Source organism: Cololabis saira, chromosome 24 (assembly GCF_033807715.1).
Source record: "Cololabis saira isolate AMF1-May2022 chromosome 24, fColSai1.1, whole genome shotgun sequence".
NCBI classification, from domain to species: Eukaryota; Metazoa; Chordata; class Actinopteri; order Beloniformes; family Belonidae; genus Cololabis; species Cololabis saira.
In genome coordinates this window covers 8,474,302-8,484,266 of record NC_084610.1, presented here as the reverse complement: position 1 = coordinate 8,484,266, position 9,965 = coordinate 8,474,302, and the positions used below count along the sequence as shown (strand labels likewise).

The 9,965-nt window shown below is 38.7% G+C and overlaps 1 long non-coding RNA gene across 1 annotated transcript; it reads right to left on the bottom strand.

The window, feature by feature from the left end:
• Positions 1–3,854: 3,854 nt before the first annotated feature.
• Positions 3,855–7,432, bottom strand: LOC133425047 (uncharacterized). Its single transcript, XR_009770930.1, has 3 exons — positions 7,362–7,432; positions 7,193–7,283; positions 3,855–5,211 (listed from the first exon to the last, which is right to left on the bottom strand). It is a non-coding gene; the product is annotated as an uncharacterized LOC133425047 (long non-coding RNA).
• Between the last annotated feature and the right edge of the window lie 2,533 nt (positions 7,433–9,965).

The window sequence follows — 9,965 nt, the reverse complement described above, 5'->3', positions numbered from 1 at the left end:
AAACCTTCATGAATTTAACTACAAATTCAAAAGAGGTGGAAGGAAAAAGCAGCAGCACGTGTGATCTAGTCCGTCCAGTCATTTGGGTGTTTAGTTTTCAACTGAAAGCGCAGCACAGCAGAACAGAACAGCACCAGCAGCAAACAAGTGATCTGCATCTTCAGGATTCCCTGATGAAGAAAAAACACACAATTTAAGTAATACTGCAGGCAAGACTAGGATAGTAGTAGATGCTATATAAATAATACTGAAATGAATTTTTGAGATAACATCTTGTCAAATTAACACTTCAAGATGATTAACCTCAACTGAAACTTCACTAATTTAACAAAAAACATCACTCTAAACGATCTGCAAGCAAATAACCAGCAGCACATTAGGTCTATCCAGTCACAGGAGTTTGGTTTGTCTGGGATCACCAGTGACATCACAAACTATAAAAATTTTGCACATATATAAAACTGCACCACTACGTCAGCAGCACATCATGGAGGAGGTTGTAGATGTCGTCAAAGATGATCTTTAACTTACAAATGAGCCTGAGTCTGTTAAAACACCGTTCTGTGTGATGTCAGTTGTTCTGATCGTTCATTAACACTATAAAATAGCATTTAAACAACTTTTTTCACATTTCATGATGAAGAAACTTCCGAAATTAAGCAGGAATATAATATAAAAATGCTTATTGGTGCGTAAACTATTAAAAATGTTCTCAACTAATGTGTTTGTAGATTCTCAAATAACTTAGATCCTCTTAAAATAAACAAAAAAAAAACTAATAAATAAATTATAAACACGGACTATATGAATAACTGGAGTCAAAACACATGAAAATAGTATTAATGTTGAAATACATTTCCTTTGATGATGTATTTAGTTTAGTTAGATATCAAATGTTATTATGTAGTGCTAAACTTTAATCTTTATACATATTTACAATAGCAGTGTAATATACAATTTGACCTTCTGCCTTAAAGAGTCATTTTAAAGAGAATATCTGCTCTCTTCAATAATTTCACCTTAGGATGTCAGTTCCTTCTTCACATTCACTTCTAGCATCACATCTATATCATGTCAATTAGCTCAATTGATTCTTTTATACAGTAGAATAAACGAGTCAGAAAAGGCCTTTTACCTGATTCAAAAGAGACTTTTATCAGATGAACAGGAGACAAATGTTCTGTCATTTCATCAAAATCCTCCATTTGTTCCCAGTTTTTTCATCCTTTATACACAAACTAACAAGGTGTTTTCTAAGTAACCTATCCACAGATAACACTTTCAACACATAAACAAATGAGGAAATAACTAAGCCTGCACAGAAAGACTAATCATCTTACCTGGCTTAAAAACAAATAACTGAAGCGATAATGAATAGTCAATGTTTTATTAATGACACAAATACATGATTGTTCTGAAAAAAATGCAACGTAGCATTCATGCCCTTTCTTCTCAGAAAAATGCAAGATAAAATACATGTTCTTAATGTCAAGAAACACATAAATTATATAACATAACCATATTCCTGCACCTCACAAGCAGCTCGGGGAGATAAGCTGAAGCTCAGGGACCAACGACAGCAGAATCCACCAGAGAGGAGGGAGGAGGAGAATCACTGGCACCTGAGTCATGACAACCAGGAACATGACTTCAACCTTCTTTTTTTTATTACTCACATTTTATTGATTTTTAGCGGACAAGAATACACACAAAGAACATTGACAGTGTCAGTGGTATACACATTTACATGATACATCATCCATGCTTTTCCGGTTTCATTCAGACTCTCTAGTGGTGTCAATGTTGTGATCCTTATATGATGTCCATTTGTCCCATTTCGTGTTAAATTGAGCTTGCTGGAGTCTCAGTATATGTGTGAGTTTGTCCATATTGAATATCTCCTCTATAATATCCAACCAGTTCCTAAGAGTGGGAGGTTCCTCTTTGCACCACTTCCTAATCCTAGTAACTGCCTTTTTTGCTGCAGCTAACACAATTTTCACCAGATATCTATCTTCAAAAATAACATCTTCACTTGTGAAAGCACACATACAAAACCTTACATGACATTGGTAGTTCATACCCCATTATAGTTTTCATTTCCATCCATACATCAATCCATAAAAAAACCTGGTTATATTTTTCCAGCAGAATTCTTTCCACATTCTGGAGCTGGTGGTGGTTCGCTGGTTGTCACAGATGATAAATCATTCCTCTTCAGTTAGTTCTATTTTACTTTCTTTTATCCATCTGTCTCTAATATACAGTGTAGAGGTTCCCCTGTTCTTTTCAAGTCCCTGGTAGAATGTTGAGATCACTCTACCTGTATTGCTCTCATACACACTACCCAGGGTCACAGTCACTTTATTCAGCTCCTTGGGGAGATCTGGTTTTATTTCCTTCTCAAAGAAGTCCCTGACTTGGAAGTATCTTCACTACCTTCTTACAGCATGTTTGTTACAAGGACCTATACAAATGTTAAGAACTGTGGGGTGATGATAACCTACAAGCAGGAGACTGACGCAGCAGGAGCTCCAAAAAAGAAAACAAAAACATTAATACAACATTACAGAGCAGGACGAAGGAACACAGACAGAGCAACAAAGAGGAAGAGGAAAACCAAGATAATATATACTCACACTGATTAGACTCAGGTGCAAACAATCAGGGAAGATTGGAAAAAGGAAGTCAACAGAGAACCAAATACACTGGGAACCAGACTTTCAAAATAAAAGCAGGAAGACGAACATACAACAAGTCCAAACCTAAAGGAGGACTAGATAAGATACAGATACAGATCTAGATACAGATTATTTAGAACATCACAAGTCATCAATATTTTCTTTTTCTAAGTCTATGATCATAGATGTGATGAGTAGCAATAAGAAAAGAAAACCAAGTCGTTAGACCTCTGATCACAGTCGAGTTCTCACCATTAGTGGGTTTATACTGCAACTATAATGTTGTCCTATAAAACCACACAGACACCTCAAGGTGGCATTTGTAGGTTGTCATATATTAGAGAAACATACTGTACTTATGTTGACTCTGGTTCCAGGGATGTTGTGTCATTGAAAGAATATTACTTACAGGTTATGGAGGTGTCACTGAAGGAGTTCTGATTATTTTGTGTGTGGTTGTCATTTTTGTGTTGCTGTGTGATTCCTTGTTGTCATAAGATGATAGTGGGGCTGATGACGTTTCATATGACCTTCTGCCCTGAAGTCAACTGCCTTAATATTCTTCTGACTCCGGTTCTGAAACAGAAACAGAGCTGTGATGTGTTTCACTTCCTTATTTTCTTTTTTTTTTTATAGTTAGTGGTTCTGTTTTTTTTTTTTTTTTTACCTGATTATAAGTGCCGTTAGTTCCATTTAGTCTTTTACTGGTTCCTCGATTTTTGGGGCTTGATGTTTGTTTTCTGGTGGCCGAAGAGGTAAACTGTGCAGTTTTTTTGCATCTTGTATTTTGTGATCTCTCAACATAGCAGCGTACCTTTCTGTAGTTTAGCAATTGTAAACATGTTTTTATCATTCCATTCATTATTGACACTCATTATTTGTTCATCACTCATTATTACATTCATTAATCTCTGTATGTCAGGTGGTGTTGCCTGCAGAAATGCATGCTCAAAAGTCAGTTTATCCTTGTAGAGAGTCTCTGGTTGGGTTTAACACGATGACAACAGCAGCAACATAATGTGGATGGTAAACAGTACAGATGGCTGCCGTTGAGGGACAGCAGCCATTTGAATTGGCTTTGACATGGACAATTAAAGGTTCAGACTTATTAATCGCAAACTGAACAGAACACGGCACTCAAATCACTCTTTTGCAAATAGATTTATTTGACCATTTTGCAGACAGGCTACGGAAAACTTTTTTTTTTTTTTTTTTAAGATTTTTTTGGGCTCTAGTGGCCCTTTATTCAAGCTGCAGATATGAAAGGGGTAGAGAGAGAGATCGGGGATGACACGCAGCAAAGGTGCACAGGCCGGGATTTGAACCTGCGACCGCTGCAGGAGGCCTGTAGCCTCAGTATATGAGCTGCTGCTTAACCCACTGCACCACCGAGCGGCCCAAGGCTACGGAAAACTTTTAATGTACTCCTCCACACAACACACTCTGAATACGTCACCTTGTTGTTGCTCTGATTGGTCCTCGCGTGCAAAGACAGTTTGATAAGCAGCCATTGGTGTCGCCTCTTGGACGGGGAGGCTCAATGCTTCTTTCTGAGACCCTACATGTTTCTAGGTCTGATCCATCAAGTTATGATGGGGGCAATGATTGACAGGAAAGGGGGAAAAGGACGCGTTTTTCACTGCGCAAAAAACACCGTCATAATAAAGCCAGGCATGGAGTACTGCAGTGAAGTTTTTCTTGTTACACCCTTTTAGACACATTTGAGGGATATTGGCCAAGACTTTTAATAGTGTTAAAAGCATGTTAAAAATTATGTCACAATACCTTTAATGTATATAACTAAATGAATGAACAATGTTGATTAACTTCTTTTTAAATTGTTGTTTGTCCCCAAACTTGTCATTGACACTTTTATAATCAACACAAAACAACAAATAATGGATTTTTAAGAAGAAATCAGATGAGACAAAAAAAAAGAAAGAAACTCTAACATTAGATCCGTACATAAAATAAAACACAGATCAGGTTGAAACAGCAAAATCATGGAGACAATGGAAAGTGGTAAAAAAAAGATCCATAAATGTGAGAAAGTGATGCATTTCAGCTGTGCTTGATTATTTTCTGCATTGTTTACCAAACTTAAACAGACCGAAAATCAAACATGTGATCAATGTTCATCTTAACATTCTTGCTTTCGACCAAACAAGTGCACAGGCACACCATTTTCACATTTTACTTTAAGGCTGTCTGGAAATGGAGAATTGTGGGTGTATTGACAGTTGGGGAAGGTTCCTCCACTATATCTATAAACAAAACCATGAGGGTTTTGAAGATAACCAACGCCCCATCTTATGCACCGGCAGACGTTTGCTATATTATTATTTTCTTCAAGGATAAAGGTATTTACAGGCTTGCACTTTTGACAGTCATTATTGATCCGTACCATTCTATTATCACACTCATTAGTATCCAATCGACGGATGACGTGTTTCTGACGGAAGCTCAGCGCTTGAGAGAGTCCAAGAGCAGAGAGCAGCAGCAGGGCAGCTACCGTGATCTTCATGGTTCACTGTTGGAAATATACAAAAAAAACAATATTACTAAGGACTTACAGTAACACATATGCAGGAACATGTGCGGTCTCATAAATGTATTCACATTTCATGTATTTTAAAAAAGCAGAACTTTCTCCAAGTGAGAAGTTTCATCTGCCCATTAGTACGTGTAATGATTATAACATGCAGTAATAGTTTGTCTGTAGATGAAGGAATCTCAGCCCCACCCGTCAGCTTCATCTAACAACAAAGAAATGCAGCCAGATGGAGGTGGAAGGTGCCGACACCTGAACTGGGTAGGCTGAGTTAGAGTCCTGCTGAAAACTGCTCCTCTTGTTTTAACTTTGATAATCCCTCTTTCTTTCCAAGTTCTGTTGACCTTTTTCATATTTTCATAAGCTTTTCTTCAGGTTCTTTCGGATCTAGTTAAGATCTGAAAACAAAGTAGGCTACATTGTTAAGATTAAGAAACATGATTCCTGGTTAAAGTTTAAGTAAAAATAATCCATTAAATAAAAAAATCCATATAAGCATTGGTTTAAACTTAATATATACAAAATATGACCAATAGTGTTCTTTGGGTCTGGCTGTCTGAAGATGTTGAAGATCTCCAATGAGCGCCCCGCCGCAGAGGCGGCGGGGCGCCCCTCTGGTCTTGGAGGGCCACTTTCGTGGGGGGCGGGTGCGCCTGCCCGCGTCGGCGGCCGGGGCGGCTCTGTCTCTCCGGGCAGGCTGGCCCCCTGCCGGGTGGGGGTCGTTGGCCTGAAGGGTGAGGGCCTCCTGGCCGCGTGTCCGGCCCGGACCGGGTGGCCGGGGATTGCCTGGGTCGCGGTCCGCCGCTGCGGGATCCCTGGCTGCTTCTTCCCGCGCCGTGGGGGCCTCGCAGGCGGTGGGTTGCCTCCCTCCTACTTCTCCCCTCTGTGGGGTTGCCGGTGGCCTGGGTTCCGGGCTCTTCCGTGTCGGGTGGCGGGGTTGCTCCCCCCCCTCCCCCACTATAGATACACTTCAGGTGGAGCTTTGTTTGGTTTATTACACACACACACACACACACACACACACACACACACACACACACACACACACACACACACACACACACACACACACACATATAGTCACTTAGTCACACGCACACACACACACACACACACACACACACACACACACACACACACACACACACACACACACACACACACACACACACACACACAAACACACACGCATGATCATATACATACACACACACACACATAGACATACACACTGGCTTGTTCACCTGCATGCTGGCTCTCTAGTTTTTGGGTTTAGGTAGCGGTAGCGATAGCTTAGCTCAGACTGCGATCAGATCTCAAGATTTAGGTCGATTGCTGTTATTGTTTTGGTTGGCTCCGTGCCGGTTTCGTGCTTTGTTTGTGGTTTTTTGTTGCAGATTTCCAGTGCGTGACGTGTGTCCCCGTGTGTTCCTGCTTCCTGGATTGGCAGTGGATGTCGTCACCCCCCCCCGCCCCCCAAAAAAAACAAAAAAACACTGGGTTTGTATGTGTATATTTATGTATGTGTACGCATATGTGTGCGTATATATATGTATATATATTAAATATAGTAATAATGCACATATATATACTTTTGGTTTCTACCGTCATGGTATCAATCATTAATATGTGTGCAGACAAGGGAAAAAAAAAAAAAAAAAAAAAAAAAGATCTCCAATGATGAGAATCCCCTGCAGCTGTAACAAGTGTAACTCGTTTATGTCTTTCTCTCCTTTGTTTGGGTAATTGTTCCTCCTCATTTGCTCTTAAAACAATTATTTCATTGATGCTGGGGATGATGCAACTATCATAGGTACAGCAGTTAAAGTCAGTAGCAACATGACTGCTATTCATTCAGTGGAGACACTGCAAGCATCTCTTTAAAAATGAAATGTAAAATCTAAAAGTTTGGGATATTTCACCAATATTTTCTCTTGCTATAAAGTCACTCGTGTTTTACCTCAGCTGATGAATTACTGGTTAGTTAGTTGAGCAGTGGTCCAGGCAGGACTTGGCTGTTTTGAAGATCTTCAGTGATTAAAATCCTCTCACTGTAAAAACAAGCATAAATGAGTTTATAATATAGTGTCCAAAAATATGAACAAAAGTTGTTCTGATCAGCCTTTTACCTGATTCAAAAGAGAGAAGATTCTTTTATAAGATGAGGAGACAAACGTTCTGCCTTTTCATCCAAAGTCTTCCAGAGTGTGTTTGTTCTCAGTTTTCTCGTCCTTTAATACACAAACTGATGAAGGAGGAGTTTTCTAAGTAACCTATCCACACATTACACTTTCAAAGCATAACCAAATGAGGAAATAACTCTAATCCTGCACAGAAAGACTAATCATCCTACTTGGCTTAAAAACAAATGCTTGAAGCAATAATGATCAATAATCACAATGTTTAATAAATGTCACAAATATAAAAAATGACATCTCTTCTTAGAAAAATGCAAGATAAAATAAAATACATTTTCATACCGTCAAGAAACACTCACACATTAAAGCAGGAATTAGTCTTGACCACAAACTACAAGATGGCTGTTGTTTATTTTAAGATGCAGTATATGCATCTTAAGATTAAATAGTTGGCTTTTTAACAGAAACCAGAAAAAAAGAAATTTCTCGCAGGAATTGTAAAATGAAACCCAGATCTGGTTGAAACTGTTACATAATGTTGAGACAGTGAAAGGTGCAAAGCAAGCGCAAAGGCTCTCCATTTCTACATTTTTCCTTCAGTTTTTCCCACTAATATGTACATCTTATACAAATACCGGGTACCAAGTGTTTCTGACATGTCTACAGACGACAACTAAAAATGCTAACACAGCTGATATTAAGGACAAGTTAGCAATCAGTAACCGGTCTGATTCCAAAATCTTTAAGACCTTTTTGAAAAAGGAGTAGGAATTAAAGTGACATTAGATGTCCTCCAGGTCTTTGCTGTTAATGGCTTGAAACTGTATCATGGTGTTTAAACCGGTTTTCAGTAGACACGGTATACGCTGAACCTGCTGCTGATGTACCAGCTGCTTGTCTAATATTTGCGACTGTTTTTTGTGATGATTTCAAGTAGGACTTCCTTGCATCCTTCATTTGTAAATTATAAGGGTGAAGTTTCTCTTTATAGATGTTATAATGAACCTGGAGATTTATTTTTCTCCATCTGCACTCAGCGTTCCGACACTGTCTTTTCTTTTTTACCAGTGTGGAATTGGCCCTCCGTTTCTGCTGTTTCATATTTCATGTTAGAAGGTAAAAACACCACTGACTTGCTCCAAGCTGCTTTAAAACAACCTTCAGTAACAACCTTTGCATTATTATGGCATTATTAAATGTTAAATCAGAGACTGGTTTGTTGTGAGAGAAGTAACTCTGATAGGTTGATCACTGGAGCGAATGAGCTCTGTTGTTAATGCACTCATAAATGCTTCTTATTTCTTTTTGGGGTATAGAGGTTTAAAGCATAAACGTAGACAACAATTGAGTTGAAACCCCCCCACACCGCAGCTAACAAGTGACCATTTAAGTAACTGCAGTCTGATCTTCTTTCCATCAGTTTTCATTGAAACACCATCTGCAGATGCATAAATGAATTCCTGTGGGATTCTCGAGGTCTCACAAGATGTCAAAAGTTCTCAAAACGTCCACTCTTTAATTTATTAACAACTTTAAGGAAGGTGAAAAAGCGGACGGATCATTTTGCACTTCCCCAAAGTTCATAAAACAAATACGTTTGTCACTTTCACATCATGAAAGTGTTTCTGCAGAAATAATGTTCCTTTCAACAAGTGTCCATCAGTCCTACAAAACTTTACAATCAAGTAACATTATCTTCAGATTAGGTCAGCCCAAAGGTCAAATAAGCAGAAGGCTGAATATTTTAAAAAACGTTGCCAAAATATCTTTAAAATTCTTTCATTTTGGATCCTTTTTCATAATAAACAACACTCCACTAAGAATGAACCACACACCCCTCTCAATAACCTGGTTGCACCCGTCACTTTTTGAATCCGATTAGTTTTCTCCACTAAACTTGCTGAAGATACATTTCATGATGTTATGAATTGTTGTGTATATCTATCAGATATCTATCAGATGTTTGACAATAAAAGTGCACTATATCCATGTCTGTTATGTAGAAGTATAAAACATCATTACACTAGGGAGCTTACTGAAGGGAGCCCCAATGTGAACATAATTGAAATCCAATGAGGATGAGCATTTTTAACTTTTATGTATATGAAGCATTTTAACCAAAAGAATATGCAGAGCAGAGCTGGAAGATCATTTATGGGAAAAGTGTCTGCTGGTGTCTGAAGTTCGAATCAACAGGACTTGCTAAAACATAAATCATGTTCACTGAAACTGAACTCTTCTTACAGTATTTTGGAAAGTGCTACACAATAAAAGAAAACCAACTATTTCTATGCAAATGCAAATTAAAGCTGAAATAACTTTATATTAGTGACTGTGAGGAACCAGAGCGGCAAACTGGACCCGGATGATGAGGAGTAAAGGAGACCCCGCAGAGCGTGGAATGCCAAAAGAAAAAGGCTTTTTATTGTTTGCAAAAAGCACAAAGACATACAGGCTGAGGCGAAATCAGAATGACAAAATATGGCACACCTCACTCAGCGCCCCAAGGGCTGAATGCGGCTTCTTTAAATACTGCACAGGTGCCAAACTTAATTGGGGCAAACCATTACTTGAGGGGGGACACCAACCACATAA